The sequence below is a fragment of the Antechinus flavipes genome, chromosome 3 (genome assembly GCF_016432865.1).
Source record: "Antechinus flavipes isolate AdamAnt ecotype Samford, QLD, Australia chromosome 3, AdamAnt_v2, whole genome shotgun sequence".
Lineage (NCBI taxonomy): Eukaryota > Metazoa > Chordata > Mammalia > Dasyuromorphia > Dasyuridae > Antechinus > Antechinus flavipes.
Window position 1 is genome coordinate 7,128,622 of NC_067400.1, and position 21,058 is coordinate 7,149,679.

Sequence of the window (21,058 nt, forward strand, 5' to 3'; positions counted from 1 at the left end):
AAATCTTTTCCTAGAATTTAAAAAACAAGAATATGGACACTCCATTTGGGCAACTAGGTTATGCATAGGATGGAACATGGGACCTGTAATCAAAAATACTTTCCTGTAGTCTGGAATACTTGAATTCAAACCCTACCTTTTGCATTCACTAGCTATGTGACCATGGACAAGTCATTTAAACTCTGTTTGCTTCCTCAATCGTCAAGAGGGAATTATAATAGCACTTACCTCTCAGAATTGTCAGATTCAAACAATAAAATACTTGTAAAGTATTTGACATATGGTAGACACTTATGAAGTGTTTGCTTCCCTCCCTCTGATCTCTTAGGTACCATTTAACTTTACAATTTTCCCAGACTATGTGGACAGAGATAAATCTTTAAATAGAAGGACTCTGGAGTACAAGTTCTTTCTTTGAATGAATCAGAATTTCTTTTGGCTTTTAAGACTAGAAAATAACAATTAAATAGCATCATTTTCTGCATCTGTGAAATATCCCTGCAGAACCCCCTTCACAGGTTTATTGGGAGGCTCATCTGACAAGTGAAAAAACACATTATTGCCAATTCTAAAGCCCTGCATAAGTGGTCGTTACTGTGAAGGAAATTGGCTTATTGTGCATCAGGATCCTCTCAAGTTTTTAAAAACATTAAAATGTACATACAGAGCCTCACTACCCAAAGGGGATGGCTAGATCTCCAAATATACAGCAACTGACTCCTTGGAAATTTACTTAAAGCTCCTCTGAGGTGGTATCATGGGAACAAAGTACTCAAGGATGCCCTTGAGAATAAGGGAGAATAAGAACCCCAGGCCCTCAAATGGACAGGTAGCATCCTACAGATCTCATTTCTTTTATTATGCCAAGTCATGGGGGAGGAAAAATATGATTGCAAGGAGAATAATTGTTAAAAATAGGCTACAAATGAGGGAACTTTTTAATTCAATCATATTTAATTTTTAACATAAGGCACAGAGATATTCATATAAAATTAAGGTCAATGACTTCTTTCTCAAAGGGCAGAAGCTCTAAGATGAGTTAGACAAAAGTAATCCATTGGAAGCTGTGAGAGAGGTAGGCTCCTGGAAGCTTCCTGTCCACAGTGAACTTCCACTCCTAAATTCAAATAGCAGCAGGCTCTTGTGGATTAACTCAGATATTCACTAAAATGAGGCAGAGACATATTAATGAATTTACAAATGACACAGACTGAGTCTCTCTTCCCTCAGAATTGTTGAAAACTGAGCACATATATAATATTGTTTCTATTTCTGTAGAATTTAGAATACCTCACCCCTCATTTAAAGTGAAATGTGTCCTGAAGAATGTTGGAATGCAAGGTGGATTTTTATTAGATGCTTTTTTTATTATTTCCATGCTCTCATTTTCCTCTCCCCCTCTTCTCTTCCTCTCTCCCTCTTTCTTTCTCCCTTTCTCTCCCCCATTGCCCTCTCCCTCCTTCCCTCCTTCTCTTTCTGTCTCTTTCTCTGTTTATTTCTCTCTGACTCTCTGTCTCTATGTCTATCTGTCCTTTTCCCTCCCCATTTTAAGCCTTCACTAATTACTTTCAAGCCCTGGTACCAGCTTTTTGCACAGTGTCCCTGCCTAGCTTCCTTCTGGAAGTGTTCAGAATATTTTATAATCACTGAGCCTCAGAATAGCCCTGTAGCATAATAATTACATCACATTTAGAGAGCAGAGTGTTTTCTTCACAATGACACGGCAAGGCAGGACAAGGCAGCATTTATGCCATTTGGCAGGTTGGGAGCTGAAGTCCACAGACTGACTTGCCAAGGTTACCCAGCTCAGGAGTAGAAAGGTTGGAACTGGAAACCTGGGGTTTGAACCCCCAGCTCCAGGAGTTGGGTGGTGTGTAACACTAATCTGAGACTACTAGTGAAAGAGATGGAGTTTGCACTAAAAAAACTGGTCATCCCACCATCCATAAAGTCCCAACTTTTATGAAAGCAGCCATGGAGCAGCATTTTTGAAAGTATTTGGTTAATTCCTCTTCCCTACCCATTTTTTCTTGGTAGGGAGTAATCAATATCAGGGAGTTTAGATTCAGATAAAAACTGAAGCAAGGAAGAGAAAAAAAGCTCACGGTGAGAAATGAGTCATACAGGGAAAAACTTTACTTGTGAATATATTAATTTTTAAGTTCAGTAATACAGTATTGATCCTGTTGTTAGACCAGGACATTTTGAAGTCTGAAAAACAATCATAAGTCAATCATCGATGTGCTCTACATGATAGGATAGACATAGCTGTCCCAGATGCTCACCCAAATGCTGGGTGAAAAAATCTATTCACGTATTCAGTCATTGGACAACAAATATGTCTTGAACAACTGCTTTGCAAAGGTTGAAAGTAAAAAGTTGGTCTCAAGGGGGAAATACAGCAAGGGATAGCAGGAAAAGAAAGATATTTGAAAAAAGAAGATCTAGGCTCAAAAGTACCATGTTTTTCCTCTCTGGGTTTCCTCCTTTGTCAGTCAGTAAATCAACATCTATTAAATGTCTATACTAAACACAATGGAGAAAGAAGGAAGCAAGGAAACAAGGAAAATAGGACAGTTCTTGTCCTAAAGGCACTTACAGTCTAATGGAGAAGTCACCAGGCAAACAACTACATGCCAACAAGATATAGGCAACAATGATTACAAAGAATATCAGAAGGGAGTCAGGAAGATTAATAAGGGCTGAGAAAGGCTTCTTGCTTTAGTTGAGACTTGAAGAAAGCCAGATGAGCTAGGAGGCTAAGGTAAGAAGGGGGAACATCGCAGGAATCTGGGACAAAATGAAAAAAAAAAAAAAAATTAGGAGTCCAGAGTCTGAGTGTTGTGTGAAAGGAAGAGAGAAAGAAGTCACACATCACAGAATTAGCATTTCAATGAATTGAGTGGTGTTCTGATATAGTACTGGAAAAACTTATAGAAAGGTAAGATTAGGGCTATTTAATTTAACTTTTTTGTGTGCACCATGGAACCCATTGAGGTTCTGGTTACCTTATTCATTTTTTTTTAATTCATGAAATGAAATAGCTGGTCTTAGAAACCATTTATATAGAAACAAAGTCATATTTTTTTTCCTCACTCAAGTCCATGGACCCCCCCGAAAACTATTCATGTGTTCTTCAATTTGGTTGATCTTTAAGGTTTCTTCTAGTATCCACACCTAGCTGACTGGGAGAAATCCCCAAAATATTCCTGTGCTCAGTGAACTCTAATGATTTCTACCACTCCCAGAGTCAAATACATAATAAAAACATTTAACACTTAAGAGTCCTTTACAATCTGGCCATTACCTGCCATTCCCTTCATCCAGCGTTCATTTTTGTCAAATCATCATTGCCACCTCTGCACAGGCTCTGGAAAAAACACCTGTTCTTCTCTACCTCTGAATCTCTAACTAATTTGCAACACTCAACTTTCATTATTCTTCCCACAAGTGATATTTTCTGATCACCTCTTTAATTGTGCCTTTGCCAAAAATTTATCTGGCATGAATTTTGTGTCCATTTATGAATTAAGACCCTGAGTTCTCCAATAGACCGTTTCCTGAGTGTCAAGAATTGTCTTCTTTCTCTCTTACTATTATAGGTTTTGTTCAGCCCAACAAGTTTTGTCATAAATGATTGTTGATTGGTTGATTAGGACAGTGACAGATTAACTTGTAGTTGACCAAAAACGGGGAAGGGCTCTGCAGGAAATAAAAGAAATAAAAAAGCAAAGGCTAGAGAAGATTTTGAGAGATGGTGTGACACAGTTATACAGGACAGAGTCTTACAAGATACTACCTGAAAACTGACCTTGGAATCCCAATTAAACAGATCATTTCTCCTCTCTAACTCGTGAGTATTTCTGACCTGAAAACTGGAAGTGACCCTTAGTATTAGCGACTTAAAAATTGGTTGTGAGAAAAGGCTTTTGTAAAGTACTTTTGCAAGAGGAATTTTGGGGGGTTCTGTTTGTTTTATCCAGGGCAGAGGAAAATAAGTCTATAAAACGCAATAGGCCCCTAAAGCATCATAAGACACACACAGTAATGGATATTCATTAGTGATGATCTTGAATCAACATGAAAATAATAAGCTGTGTTCATTATACTTTGTTTAATAAGGCAGAGAAGAATGTCATTCTGTTTAGAAAGCATATCTTAAAATCATTAAAATTAAAAAAAAAAACCCACACAACTATGTTGGCAATTATGGAATAAGTCAGTTTCCAGGAATCTACTCATGTAGAATATCTTCCTGCATGTTAAGATATGTGAATGACACTTCTTGTCAAATAGTTAAGAGTGAGTAAAAGAAAAATACAAATAATGGGCAAGAAGATTCACATGAAAGCTGAAGTAATAATCCCTTTCCTCAATAGCTATATAATTATAAGTTGGCTTTTTTTTTTTTCCTCTCTGGGTCCTCGGTTCTCTCATTTGAAAAATAAGGAGGTTGATCTAGATGACCTATTTTAGGTTCCTCCCATCGCTCAGTCTGATTTGCAGATTTAATTCACCAGATCTATTTTAAAGATGAAACCAAGAGAGGGACATCAATAAATCATTGTTTCAAAAATAAAAAAACTGACATTTTCTGTACTCTGTGTGATTTAATCCGTCAAGGAATTATTTGATCCCTTTTGTTAAAAATTCCTGACATTCATGTCAGAGATTAAAGCAGATTAAAATTTTCTTCTCATTCATCACTCACCAAGGTTTTGAAGGGAGACTTAGGAACTTAGTCTTAAGGAACTTAGGAACTTAAGGTATATTTGATCTCTTACTAGCCCACCTTTGATGTCACTAGAAGAAAGTTAAGAGAAGTTAAGGAATTGCTCAGTAGATTGGAAGTTCCTTGAAAGCTGGAATTCTCTCTGTGTGTCCTTTCTCTTCCCTCTTTCTCCTCTCTCCCTTCTTCTTCTTCCCCCTTCTCTTCCCTTATTTCTTCTTATCTTCCCTTCTTTCCCCCTCTCTCCCTCTTTGCCCCCCATGTCCTCCTCTCTCCTGCACTCTTTCTATCCTTCCTCATTGCCCCTGTCTTTATCTCTGCCTCTGTCTCTCTCCCTGCCTCCCTCTCTCTCTCTTTCTGCCCCATCTCTGCTTTGTATCTCAAAAACTAACACCTTGCCTGACACATAATTTCTAGAATGAAATACGAAAGGTAGGTCAAGAAGAGTTCCATAAAAAGAGGAAGAGAAGAGCACTTGTGAGGGTGGGAAGGGGAGTGAAAATCAGATCTCCTGCCACAAGGAAGACTAATTTTGCCCCTACCCAAAATAGGATTATTTGGATTAGGAAATTTGTCCTTGTGACTAAATGTATCTGTTTGCAAAATAAAATGCCTTGTCATTTTTTTTTTTTTTGAAAAGAAAATATATTCACCTACTAAAGTTTCTCAGTACAATGGAAAAGCACTCAATATATGTATAATCTTTATTGATTTGTCATCTTGGAATTCCATCCAGTTTCCATTTAGTTAATTATTTTATACCATCTATGTAGAAGAGAAGACATCCATCATTTTAAAACCAAAAGAAAACTTAAAGTTGACCTTGAATAAGTCATTAACCTCGATAAGAAAATATCTCATAAATAAACTCAAAATGGCATTTTATTACCTACAGAAGACCCCAAAATGGACCAGATTATGACGTTTCCGAAGTGGAAAGAATCCCAGAACTCCAACCTCTACCTGAACAAGTATTCTATGTTTCAATCAACTATCACTGTTAAGGATCTACTATCCCCCAGATCATATCCTGAGTTAAGAATCTCTGATGTTATATCTTTGAATATCCCTACAGAAAGGAAACTTACTTCCTACCCAGATAGCCCATTCCTCTGGTGGGTGATGAAGGGTATTTTTCCCTGAAATTAGCTTAAATTGGCCTCTTTGCATTTTCCATCCAGTTTTTTCTAGTTCTGTTTCTTTGACTTCAAACAAAATAATCTCTACTTCAGCAAATGATCAATTCATTAGAAGGTATTATTGAGCACACAATTGACAGTAAGTTCTCTCTTACATTGAGCCAAAACTAGCCTCTACTAGATTTATGGATCACAGGATCATGGTTTTAGAGGTCAAGTAACACAAACCCTCATTTTAAAAAGAAGAAAAGGAAATCAAATGAATAGACTGATTGACTGAAGTCATTAAGAATCTAAGTGGCACAGCCAAGATTTCAACTCCCTAGGATTCCTAACCCGGAACCTTTCCCATTGTCTTCTGTAGCACTCTCAGAGTCTCTCAGCCCTTTTCAGCACCCAACTTTTTTTTTCTTTTTCTTTTTTGTTTTTGTTTTTATTTTTATTTTTTTTAGCACCCAACTTTAAGAAACACTATGATCCTCAAAAAGGTAAAATCAATTTTATGATGATCATGGATAGACCCTAAGGAGAACTTACATGTATCCCTTTTCAGTTTGAGGTTTTAAATCATCTAGCTCCTTGTTAGTTCCCTAGCTAAGAATAGTTCTGTGTAAATGTTCTAGATCAGGGTTTCTCAGATTGAAAGCTTGAGTTGTCACTGACTTTTATTCACTTTTCCTAGCAGTTCTCTATACTTGGAATAGTTCTGCAAATGTGGTTTTTCTCTCTTCCATTATTATTTAATCAGCCAGGCCTTGCTTTAACTGCCTAGGTCAGCTATGGAGTTATGAGTGAAGATAACTTGCCAGGATAACTGGCATGCTGAACCAGACCAAAGCCAGGAGGGAGAAAAAAAAAAGAAGGAGCTTAGACCAGGAGCACAATCACAAGTTTCATCAAATTAAGGATGCTCATTGTAGCTCCAGGATTACAGGCAGAAGTTTCCTTAATGGTTTTCCCAACACCTTTGTTGATAACTCTTCAGAGATTTGCTACTTAATTATCTTGAGTTATTATGGATTGTTGTTTCATTATCTACTATCTATAAGTTGCAGCATAAAAATGTGCCACATCTTAAACCCCCTAGTTGCTAGTGAGAAATCATGGAGGGATATACGTGTGTGTGTGTGTGTGTGTGTGTGTGTGTGTGTGTTTGTAAGCTTGAAACAAGATCTAGTTAATCAAAGTCATCTTTAAGGCATTAAAAATAAAAGGAAGACAAGAAAATGAAAATGGAAAAGATCTGCAAAGATTTACATAATAAATTACTATCATTATTTTTCAGGAATAATATTTTGCAAGTAAAATCTGCATTATTAACATTTTGTCCATCATTTCAGTTTAGACAACCAATAACAAAAAATTTCCCACTTTTCTTGTGTTGTGAATTTCTGAGGTATTACTGCTTCCACTGAAATTTGTTATTGTTATAGTTACTCAGTCGTGTCTGATTCCTGATGACCCCATTTGGGATTTTTTGGACAAAAATATTGGAGTGGTTTGCCATTTCCTTCTCCTGTTCATTTAACAGATGAGGAAACTGATGCAAACAAGGTTAAGTGAGTTGCCCAGAGTCACATAGCTAGTGTTTGAGGACAGATTTTTAACTCGGGAAGAGGAGTCTTGCCAACTCCAGGCCTGGTACTCTATACTCTGTACCACCTGCATGTTTTAATTTGCATTTTTCTAAATATTAGTGATTGAGAGCATTTGATCATATCATTAATAGCACGGATTTCTTTTTTACTGTTAATATCTTTGACCATTTATCAACTGCAGAATGGCATTTATTCTTTTAAATTTGCCTGAGTTCCCTATATATTTAAGAAATGAAACCTTTATCAGAGAAATTTCCCAAGTTTTTTTTTCCAATTTCCTGATTTCCTTCAAATTTTGACTGCATTTTTGGAGGAAAATTAATTTAAACTCATCGAAATTATTCATCCTACTTTCCACAATTCTATCATGTATTTGGTCATGCCCTCTTTTATCTATACATCTGACAATTTTTTTTTTAACTTTCCCTTACTTTGTATGGGGTATTATCCTTTATATCTAAATCATGCAACCATTTAAAGCTTATCTTGGAATATGCTGTGAGATGTTGCTCTGTGCCTAGTTTCTTCCAGAACGTTTTCTAGTTTCCTCAGCAAATTTTGTCAAACAGAAAGGTCTTGCCTCCATTGCTTAGATCTTAGTGTTATAAGATGCTAGATTACTATAGTAACTTAACATCTTTACTGTACTAAAAAATAAATACTACAAATACTATATACTAAATAATATATCCACTCATTTCTTATGGTGTATCAGATTGTTTCAATGATTACTCCATTTTAGTATAATTTGAAATCTAGCACTGCTAGATCATTTTTCTTATGCTTTAAAATTTTATTGCCTTAATATTCTTGACCTTTTGTTCCTGCAGATGAATTTTGTTATTTTTCTTCAGTATGAAAAACAAAGGGTTCTTTGATCATTTTGATATTGAATTAGCAAATTAATGTAGTTAAGAGTTATCATTGGTATTATATTGACTCAGCCTACACATGAACAATGCAGACTTCTCCAATTGCTTTTGCAAAGTCTTTTTCAATTCTGTGCATAAAGTTCCTGTGTATGTCTTTGCAAATAACACTTGACATTTTTTATGTTTTATGCAGTTATTCAAAATGAAATAGCTCTTTCTATCTTTCTGCCGAGCTTACATGGTAACAGACTAGTAATGGTATTGTTAGGTCAAAGGTATGCATGGTTTTTTAGTCCTTTGGGACCTAGTTCCAAACTGCTCTCCAGAATATTGAATTAGTTCACAACTCCATTAACAGTTCGTTAATGGCTCTTTTTTTCCCCCTCACATCTCCTCCAACATTGGCTAATAGGACAGAAAAGAAAAATGACCAAATAGAAATGAAGTAGTACTTCAGAATTATTTCAATCTGCATTTCTCCAGTCAATGATCAATTAGAGCTTTTTTTTTTTTCATATAGATTACTTCATCTAAAAATTGTTCGTATCTTTGAATCACATATCAATTGGAGTATCACTCATTTTTATAAATTTGACAGTTTTTCATGTGTTTCAGAAATTTCCTTCAAATTTGTTTTCACAGTTACTATTGTTAACTATATTTCCCTCCATCATCCCTCTCTCTTTCTCCTTTCTCCCTGTCTCTCCTCAAAAGTATTGTGTTCTACCTACCCTCTCACAACTTATTCAGTGGCTCACAAGGCCTGTTCTTGGTTTGCCATGTCCGTGCTTGCACAAATTGCACCGGCCCATGCTCCATTCTCCCCCCAGTATGACAGACCTTTTCTGCTGATCTAAGTTGTCTTTGGCTGGAAGATTATCTCATCCAATCTTTTGTAGGTTTTGTTGTTCCATAAATTGTCTTATGATATTATTTAAAGATGTTTGGTGGAGAGCTTAGGCAAATATATGTCTTTTTTCCACCATCTTGGCTCTTCCCTCTATCTTGGACTTTCCTTGGGGCAGCTAGCAGCCTCAGGGCTAGGCCTGGAGTCAGGAAAACTTAGGTTTGAATAGAGCATCAGGCGACTTACTTGCTGTATCATCATTGTCACATAACATTGGTTTGCCTTATTTCATTGGAGACAGAAATGGGAAACAATGATAGTATCTTTGCAAAAATACAAAAACAAAAGCAAAACAAAAACATGGACAACGTGAAATGCTATGATTCATGTACATTCCCAATGGATGAATCAATTTCCATAGGCTTAATTATCATATTTATTGGAAAAAAAGCCTTCTAGAGCTATATTTCTAAGTTGAATCCCCACCCCTCCAATCTCCACTTCCACAACACCAATGATTTATACTTTTCTATCTCAATGTTCTGGAGGCATCTCAACTCAACACAGACAAAGGTGAACTCTTTATTCACTCTATCTAATCTTCCTCTCTGCCAACCACCCCTATGTCTCCCAAGTGTGCCACCATTTTTTCTAGTCTCTGAGATTCATAAGTTAAATATAATTTTGGCTCCTCAGTCTCCCTCATACTCTTGTACAATCATTTGGAAAACCCCCACAAATCTCTCGGATATAATTTCCAAGTCCTTCTAACATGGCCACACCTTAATTAAAATCCTAATTATCACTCACCTACTTAGAACAATCTCCTAATTGGTCTTTCTTCATTCCCCATAGCTGTCAAAATTGTTTTCCTTAAGAGGAGACCTGATTTGATCCTGTCATTCCCCTACTTAATCAATTCCAGTAGCTTCCTATTGCCTCTAGGGCACAATATAAACTATTCTGGTTTTAAACCCTGTCATAACTTGACCACATCCTATCTTTCTGGTCTCATTAATCATCAGTTGTTTTCCACACTTCACAGTTTTGCCAAATAGGGTTTTTCTCCATTCCTCACACATAACACTCCCCCGCCTATCATAGTGCCTTTGCCCCAGTCATCCCTCACCATGGAATGTAATTGTTCTTCTCCCTGATCCTCATTTCTTTTAATACTCAATTTAAGCACCTATTTCTAGACGATTACTATCTTTAGGTCTAGACCCATCTTTATTGGGTATACCTTGTACCTTTACCTTATATATATATACACATATACACACATGATATATATAGGATATAGATATGGGACATATAAATACATACACACATACACAGGATATATATGTGATAATAATTAGGGAGCTAAATATAGGATATATAAATACATATACAGGATTGTATGTATAGACAAATATATCTGATATATAAATATAAGATATGAGATTATATATATATATACACATACATATGAGATATATGAGAGACATTCACATATACATATATATAATACATATATATATATATATACACACACACTCACATAATATTAGAATATAAGCTCTAAACTTCAGCATGGCAGGTGACATTCTTAGTCCTTTATCATCTGCTTTAAACATATGAGAGGGTTCCCTTATTTTCCTACCTGTGCTGAGAAATTTTATAAACATTTTAGAATTATTGAAATGTAGTGGTAAATGTAATGTTCTTCTCTAAAATATAATCGTTCTCTGGGAGCAGGTTTCTTGGGGGGCTTCTGGAGGCAGCCTTTGTTTCAGTTCAGAGTAATAATCACCTCAAATGCAGCCAGCCGTTAAAAGTCCAAATCCTGTATTTCCTCCGTCCAGGTCTTGTCCTTCCTTGGGGCTCCGCTAGTTTTCTGGAGGCCTTCCGGATCTTGGTTTCAGTGTTCTTCACAGGACAGCCAGCCACTACTTCTCTTGTCTTCCTTCATTCTGCCAACTGAATCCTGGTTTCTCAATCTCCCAGAGCACATCCTGGTTGAGGCTCCTAGCTTATATATGCTCTCTTAAAGGTGTGAATTCTCATAAATACTAAGTACATCTAGAAAACTGTTAAGCATCCTGCTAAACAACCAATTGTCTCCATCAACTCTACTGACTTAGCACCTTGTAAGAATTCTAACAGCTAAAACTTACTTTTCTAAAGTAGATAATGATAAAAAGAGCCTTTGGCTAAAGAGAAGTTCAGAATCACTGACAAAAGTCCTTAGTCCCCCATCACCACTGTGCATGAGTACACACGTGCAGGCAGCAAATGCACACTTATGTGTGTATATATACACATATATGTCTTTATACACTTGTGTATAGAGTGCTAGATCTCCAAGGTAAGAAGATGATATAAAAGATTCCACAAGATACTTGGAAGATCCCTGAACAAAGATGAGGAAAAAAGTTCTAAATCATTATTTTTCTTAATAATTGCAAATTTAAAACAATTCTACGAAACCAACTCATACCTATCAGATTGACCAATATGACAGAAAAAGAAAATAACAAATGTTGGAAGGGATATGAGAACACTGGGATACTAATGCCCTGAGGGTGGAGCTGTGAACCGATCCCATCATTTTGAAGAGCAATTTCAAACTATTCCAAAGATCTATAAAGCTGCATATTTTTTGATCCAGCAATACCACTACTAGGTCTGTATCCCAAAAAGATTTAAAAAGGGAGGGAGACCTCTTTGTAGGAAAATATTTATAGCATCTCTTTTTGTGATATTTGTAAAGAATTGGAAATTGAGATGGCGATCAATTAAGGAATGGCTAAACAAGTTGTGGTATAAGTGATGGAATATTACTGTGCTAAAACAAATGACCAACAAGTTGACTTCAGAAAAATCTGGAAAGACTTTTTTATGAACTGATGTAAAGTGAACAGAACCAGGAAAACACTATACACAGTAACAGCAATATTGTACAATAAAGAACTGTGAATGACTTGGGTATTCTCAGCAATCCAATGATCCAAGACAATTTTAAAGGACTTGTGATGAAAAATTATTATTTACGTACAGAAAAATGACTTTTGGAGTCTGAAATGTACATCAAAGCATATTTTTTCTTTTTTGTGTTTTTTTTCTTTCTTTTAATCTGTTTCTTCTTTTATAACCTAATATGGAAATTTGTTTCACACATATATCACCTATATCAAATTGTTTTTTCAATGAGGAGAGGGAAGGGGGAATAGAACATTTGTAACTTGATTTTTTTTAATATGAAAGATAAAAATTCTCCTTATGTGTAAGTGGAGGAAAATAAAATGTTATTGATTTTTTTAAAAGATGGGCTATCTTTGTTCTAGTCCTTATTTTGCCACTTAGTATGATCTACATCAGGCCAGGACACTCCATATGGGGAAAGAAACACAGATTACTTTCTTTCAAACCAGAATCCCTCTATTCCAATTCTGCTCTTGCCACTCATTCTCTGTGTGCCCTTTCCTTCTGTGGACTTACTAGATGGCCTGTGCCTTCTCTATGCCTTCCCTTTCTATGCCCATGAGACTATGATTAGATGCTGTCTGAAATTCCTTCCACTCCTTGCAGTCTAATCCCAGAATAGCACCAGATTCCAGTCAGCCAAGTATGGTTGGCTACTAGGCCACCCATGCCCTCTCCTGTACTTTATTATTAATGGCCAGCCACAGCCACTGGAAAGCCCCGACTGGGTTAGAAATCTACAGAATATTTTTATGTTCTACTCACTACTCATACACACTCACCACAGACCTGAGGTAAAGTTAAGGATTTATTTTTCCTTACCAAATAGGCCTTCCCTCCAAATTCCCAGACACACCCCAGTTATCCCTGCTTCAACCAAATGGGAAAACAGAATGATTATATCAAGGGGTTACTCCAAGTCTAAAGCCAAATGTGGACAGAAACTTGTAGGTATTCCTTTTGTACCTACCTTCCTTTTTTTTTTTTTCTTTCTTTCCTTCTTTCTTTCTTTCTTTGTTCCCTTGACCAAGTTCTTTCTTCCCTACTACTACACCCAGTCAGTCATGGGCCTGACCTCCTTTCATAAATATGGTCAGCCTACTTATCTGACTTGATGTCTCCCAGCTGGGCCTTGGTTTTTCTTGGCCTCTTGTTTCTCAGCTGTTTCCACTTTAGTCCTCAAGTTTACAAGGAGTGTGGTGGATCCCCTCACTTCTTGTTCCTCATGCCAAGTCACAGGGAGAGGATGATAAATCAGTGGGACAAATATGGTTCTTTCTGGGACAACTTCACCTCTGGATCAGAGGTTAGGATAGGGAGCTACAGAAATTCTTCTAGACTGAGAAAAAAATGACATGAAAGTCTTCTGGACTACTCTCCCTGGCTCCCCTTGTAGAAACTGACAAGTATGGAAATGCATAAAATATCACAGAAGCTGAGAATTGGAGGGGAAGTTTAGGCCATTTAGACCAATCCAATACCTAAGCAATTAATCAACAAACATCTAGTAAGTACTTTTGGTGTTCCAGTCCCTATGTTTGGCCCTGGGGATATAAAGTAAAAATAAAATGGTCCCTGCCCTCAGAGAGCCTTTATTCTCAATAAACATTGAGCTGTTTACAGAACTTCAAGGACATAAAATATATACTTGATGAGGACACCCATCCCCTTCCAGTTCTTAGGGCTAACTTTTTTTTGGCTAACATTGATTTAATTCCACCTCATTGTAATTCCCCAAAACTGACTCTAGCTCTGTCTTCTGAAGTCTTTTTTTTCCTATAACACCCCTCTAAATGTTCAATAGTTCCCATAGATTGTTCTCACTGAAGTCTTTTTTCGTACATGCTAAATGTCCCAGTATGTTATTGTCTTCATGTTCATAGAGCATAGAACCTGAGTTTTGGAAGACTTTAGTTGGAGTCTTGTGGCAGATAAGTAGGTAAGTAGGTAGATAGACAGACAGAATATATGATAGATGATAGATAATAGAATAGATGATAGAGAGAGATAAATAGGTAGATAGATAAAAGTAAATAGATGGAGAGAAAGAGAGAGAGAGAGACAGAGAGAGAGAGAGATGGATAGATAGAAGTAAAAATATGGACAGACAGATAGATGATAGATAGAATGAGCATTCATTACGAGCTCACTACCTACCAAGGACTGTGCCCAGTGCCTGGAGATACAAATGTGAATAAGCAAGCCATGTCCTAACAAGCTTACATTCCAGTTGGGAAAAGATAACATTCATTGAATTAAACATGTCCTGAGAGCCTTCTAAAATGATGATCAGGGATGGAGGCTCATCAATAGAGTGGGACTCAGAATGAAAGTATCTCTATAGTGCAATCCTTGCTGGTGAAGAAGTGGAGAAATCTCTAGGATGATGAGTAGGATCACACTTTTGGAGTGATCCTAAACAAATCATTTCTTCTCTCTTTGTAGTTTCCTCATTTGTAAATCATGAGCCTATCTTCATTTGTCCCCAAGATCATTTTCAGCCCCAAATCTAAGATGCTATGAATCTATGGTCCTATGAAAGAACCTAACATAATTCGAAAGAAAAAGGGAAATTTTGTCAAGGGGAAAAGGGGAGAATTCTGGTTTCTTGAATTCTACTGAAGGTCAATCCTGGTCTGGCTATGGCTCACATACACCAAAGAGATTTACCTCTTATCTCCCCTCTTCCTTGTCCTTTTTTTATTTTGGCTCCCAAGTAAACCTTCATACCCTGACTAAAAAAAAACCTTTCTTTAAAAACAACAGATTACTTTAGGAAAGAGGTATGTGAAGGTTGGTGTTCACGTGTGTGTGTTTGTTTCAATTTGTATGGTGTGTGTGTGTGTGTGTGTGTGTGTGTGTGTGTGTAGGAGGAAGAGGAATAGGAGGAAGAAAAGGAAAAGAAAGAGAAGAAGGAGGAGGAGGGAAGACGAAAGGACAAGAAGAAGGGATCTGATGGTGCATGACCATAAATCATTCTCACTCATTCTGAAAAGGAGTATTTTTCCTTGCAGCCTCAAGGCCCAGTAGTCCTGAGAAGAAGCAATCTGTTTGTTTCCTCCCCCACACAGACAAGAAAATATTAAAGTCGACCGACAAAACAAAACAGAACCCCCCCCAATTTCTGTATTATGCTTAAGTTTCTGCCTTCTGATTCCTGAAAGGGGGAGGTTTGGGTGAGAGCCAAGCATAAAGGACAAGAGCTGTTCTGCTCCTCCTGCAGCCCCAAAGTAGACCCCCCCTTTCCACAGCCAAAGGATGTGAAACTGCGTCCAGAATCTCCTGTCAGCACGGGAGCAGCTTCTGCCTTCTCTTGCTCCATCATCCATGTGACCCTGGAGAAACTCCAGGGCTTATTACATCTGGCACCAGCCTCTCAGGTCACCCTGACCCAGAACTTCCTGCATTCCCCAGGCTTGGCAACTGGACCAGCCCTGGCAGGGGGAAGGGGAAAGGGGAAGCTTGGAAGAGAGCTGACAAAGTCTTCATGGCTCAGCCCCCACAGAATCCCTGCCAGCAGACAGGACTGTGCGTTTCTCATGCTGGTCATTCATTCTCCTTAGCCAGGATCGCCCCTGTTCCCTGACCCAAGTCAATGAGGCGAAAGCAGGAGAGTTGCCAGTGTGCACTCCCAGGTTAAAATGATTTCTCTTTGCATCCATCTCACAAACAGCAACGCTCGGGGACAACAGAAGCTCTTTGCTCATTCTTCCTGCTGCCCAAAGACTGATGCTTTGCCCTGATGCTCAGCAAAGGACAGATATTCAAAATGCAGAGAAGATTTTACTCCTTCCCAGAAATACAACATCCCCAGGGTGGGTCCTAGGAAATGACAGTAAAATCCCAAGGAAAGGAACAAACTCTGCTTTTGATCTATGAGTGACCTTGATTCCTATCCTTGGAGGTAGCCATGATTTTGCATATGAGAATTTACTCTCCTCTGATTGCTTCAGGAATCACTCTTCTCTTGTATCCTTATCTTCTGTGATTCTGGATCAGGTGGTTTCCAGAGACTCTTTGCAGAAGAATCCCCAAGTCTCTGAGGAAGAGCCTATAGAGACTAGTGAGGTCAGGCCATACCGAGCCATGATTTTGCTTCCCAGTTCCCCAACAAATATCCATGCAACCCTTTGCTTACAGCTCTTGAGGGAAAAAGATTATACTCCTCTTTAAGTCAGCCCTCTCCACCTTGGGACATCTAAATGGTTAAGTAGTTTGCTTCTTGGCCTAGCGTTGTCCCCAGGCCTACCCTCTTTGGACAAACAGAACAAGCCCAAGGTCTTTCCCATTTTCATTTTTTTTTAGGTTCCTGAAGATGGTGGCCATAGACCCTGCTGAATTTTTTTCTTCTTCAGATGAAATAATTCCACAAAATATAGTGAATATACTTAAATGAATGAATGAAAATGCATGAATTAGGTGTTGAAGATACAAATAAGCAAGTCATCCATGTCCTCAAGGAGCTTACATTCTAATGGAGAAGTCAACAAATCCAGTGAAATCCTGGGGTGATCAGGAAGGAATGTTTTAAGTCATGAAATCAAGGAATATTCTGATTCTTTTAATATTTCTGAAATCCCAAACCACTATTGTTCTGCTCATCTGTCAGTCCCCATGTTCTCTTTCTCCATTGGTCTCTCAGCCACTTGGGATTTTGATTCTTTGACAATGCTACTTCCTCATTATCCGTAGCCCCCAAACATCACAATCAGAATCTTGTCATTTAAAAGATGGGAGTTTGCAGCTGTGAACAGTCAGGAATTCTGAACACACAGCATAATTAATGAACCAGAATCCAACCTGCCTTCCCCTCCTTTCCAAAGGAGGGACCAGTTCACTGTGCCTTAATAATGCCTGTTCTGAGTCAATATATTAACTTGACTGAATTCTCCATTCAGCCTAAATGAAGCAATAGGTATTTTTCATTCTCCTCTCCCCAGAAGACTATTAAACCCATTTCTTCTGATTTATCCCATTTAAAGAAGTGTCCAAAAATGGTTCTAGGGATGATGTTGTCTACAATAGCATCCACAAAAAGTATATATAGTTCCAGAGAATCCTTCATCCATTTGGAATTTGTTCATGATATCCTTAACAGCACCAAAAAATACCATGGGTGAGTGTAAATTTTCCTGTTTTAATTTGCTTTTGAAATTGGCTCTGCCCTGTGGCTCAAATGTTCTGTCTCACAAAATCCCCAACTTCCTTTAAAGATCATCCTAGGTACCCTTTTGACACATAGACCTTTACCAAGTACCAAGTTACTGGTATTTGTCCCCATAATCAGCTTCCCAAATGGCCTGATATTGACTGTTTATGTATTTTTATATTTACTTATCTGTGAGCATCACAGCCTTCCTCCATAGAATTTAAGCTTTTAGAAGGCAGACAATGCTTCCTTCTTGACTCCGAGCTTTCAGGGCTTCCAGCAGTGGCAGGTGCTTCACAAATGTTTGCTGATTGAGAATAGAAAGCTAAAAAGACCAATGATCACTGCCCTCTGGGAGTTTAGCAAATACTGGGTAACACTGATGGTCAAAGACCTATGGAAAGAGGTTCTATTAAGAATTTCATTGCTTGAATAATCCCACTATATGCTTGAGACACCTTGATGGGTTTCCCCTTCCACTGCACTATATCATACAAGCCTTTTAGTTCTCTTCTGTCTTCCTGAACCACATATTTTAACCTGTTTGCTTTGGAGTTCTGTCCATAAGGAGACATCACTCCAGGTTGCATTTGCCATCCCTACTCCAGTACCCTAACACATGAGTAAGACAGTGGGCTGGATTATGAAAAATAATCCACCTCAGAGGATCCTAGATTTACAACTGCTAGGGATCTTAGAGGCCACACCAGCTCCTTCATTTTACAGATTTCAAGAATTAAATCTAGTGAAGGGAAATGAGATGGCCAAGATCATACATACATACCAGCAAATCTTGCTTCATTGTGGCTCACTTGAAAATAATCAGAATTTTTTTTTCTTCCTTAAAATAAAAAAAAAAATGGAAAGTTTATGGCAATTGCCTTCAGCAAGTCTTTCAGGGTTATTTTCCCAACAGCACGTGCTCATAGTTTATCTGTTACATTTTTGTAATTCTTATAATATTTCAAACTTTTTTCATTATTCTTATATCTTTTATGGTGATCTGAGATCAATGGGTTTTTCTTGACTCTGCTATTATAATTATTTGGGGGCTTTAAGAACAGCACCCATCTAAGATGGTTAACTTGATTGACAATGATTGTGTGTGTTCTGACTACTCCACTAATATCTGTCCTCCATCTTTCTCTCTATAAATCACCCTGTTCCTTGAGACACAACAATATTATAGTTAGGCCACTGAATAATCTTAGAATGATCTCTTAGTGTTTAAGTGAAAGGAAAAATTGATTGATGAGGCAAATTTCATTGTTTTATCTTAAGAAATTACCACAGACACCCTCCACTCTTCAGTAATCACCATCAACATCAGTCAGTGGCCATCAACATTAAGGCAAGATGTTCCATTGGAAAGAACAAAAAAAAAAAACAGGAAAAAAAATTAATACTCGCCAAAGACTCAGGGGATAGCACTTTTTTGTAATAAAATATTTTTATTAAGGTTGTATTTTTAGGCATAGCACTATCACATGTTTAATAGGCTATAATATAGTATAAACACAATTTCTATATGCACTGGGAAACCAGAATCTTCATGTGACTCTATATTGCAATATTTGCTTTATTGCAATGGCCTAGAACTGAACCCTAATAACTCAGAGGCATACCTGTATTGTAAATGGAACAAATGGAATTCAATCCTAGGACATCTGATACCAATTGCTCCATTCCTTCCCATTTAGCATGATTTCACTCAGTACTCTATAATTTCAAACAGAGGCATAAAGAAAGAAATGTTCATTGTTAGCCCTCCACATCTATAATATTCTCCCCCTCTATCTCTTGGATTTCTGAATACAAGCTTTTATGTGAAGCCTTTTCCAATCCCTCTTAATTCTAGGGCCTTCCTTCTGTCAATGTCTCCAATTTATCGAGCATATATCTTTGTTGGTACATAGTCATTTCCATTTTGTCTTCCCTATTGAACTGCAGACTCTTTGAGAATGATTGCTTTTACATTTTCTCCAGTGCTTAGCACAGTGACTGGGCCATACTAAGTGTTTACTAAATGTTTGTTGATTAATAAATGGCTTGCCCAGGGTCACACAACAAAAGAAACATTTCAATTAAGGTCTTCCTGACTTCAAGGCCTCCACTCAGTCCACCACATCATCCTCCCTCTGGATCAGTCCCTAAGCACTTAGTAAGCACTTAGTATGGGCTTCATAGGCACTGGGAATATATATTTTTAAATTAAACTATCCTTTCATTCAATGAGGGTATATCTTGGGAGAGACAAAATGATTTATACTAATATAGATGGAATAAGTAGAAAAGAAATATAAGAGAATTAAGAATAAAGAGATTAGAAGGTAAGCAATTGAAGGGGTTAGAAGGTAGTAATTGAAAGAAGGTGATTAGAAAAAGCACCAAATAGAATGTGGTCTCTGAAAGGGGTCTGGAAGGAAGAGAAGAAATGCATCAGAAAAGATGAATTTGTTTACCTCAGATACTATTCAAATAGATAGAACAGGGAAGAGGGAAAACTAGGAACATCATCTAGTCCAGTGTGTCTGGGATATTGAATATATAAGAAAGAACATGAAATAAGGTTCAATGAGTAGATTGAAGAGACTGTGAGGACTTGAAATGGCAAAATCAAAAGAGCCCATCTTGTAGAGGTAAAGATAATTAAAGAGACTCTTGAAGACCTTTGAGTAGCCAAGTGACAAAATGACATCTTAATAATAAGGAGTGTTTGACAGAAAGGAGATACTAGAAGCAGCAAGACCACGAGAGTTGGTAAGAAATGATGAGAGTCTGACAGGCAGACAGCAGTAGAGGAACTGAGGAAATAGAGTGAAAAGAAGTAGGAGAAATCAAATGATTGTAAATGGTGAAGGGAGAAATGGGGAAGTCAATTACAGGAAAATGCAAAAAGGCATATTTCAACTTGTTATAGAAGAATGTCAGAACTTACTAGTCATCAAAGTGATCCATAATGGCCTGGAATGGCCTGTCTCTGGAGAGCATAGGATCTTCCTTGGTGAAAACAATTTTTTTTAAAGTGAGATGACCATGTCCTACCCATGTTGTATTTCATGAGATGGTGGGATGTGAATGTAGAATCAAATATAAATTGTTAGACAATGATGTGATGATTTGTTTTACTTAATTGTTCTTGTTCCAAGGGAAGCTGTTATTGAGGGGGTGGAATGAAGAATCTGATTTTTTTTTAATTTTAAAGTCATCAATAAAACTCTTTTTTTTAAATAGCTTTTTATTTACAAGTTATATGCATGGGTAATTTTACAGCATTGACAATTGTCAAACCCTTTGTTCCAATTTTTCCTCTCCTTCCCCCCACCCCCTCCCCTAGATGGTAAAATGACCAATACATGTTAAATATGTTAAAGTATAAATAAAAATACAAAATAAATATGCATGTCCAAACCATAATTTTGCTGTATAAAAAAAAATCAGACTCTGAAATAGTGTACAATTAGCCTGTGAAGGAAATCCAAAATGCAGGCGGGCAAAAATATAGGGATTGGGAATTCTATGTAATGGTTCTTAGTCATCTCCCAGAGTTCTTTCACTGGTTCAGTTCATTACTGCTCCATTGGAACTGATTTGGTTCATCTCATTGCTGGACATGGCCACGTCCATCAGAATTGATCATCATATAGTATTGTTGTTGAAGTATATAATGATCTCCTGGTCCTTCTCATTTCACTCAGCATCAGTTCATGTAAGTCTCTCTAGGCCTTTCTGAAATCATCCTGTAAAACGCTTTTTA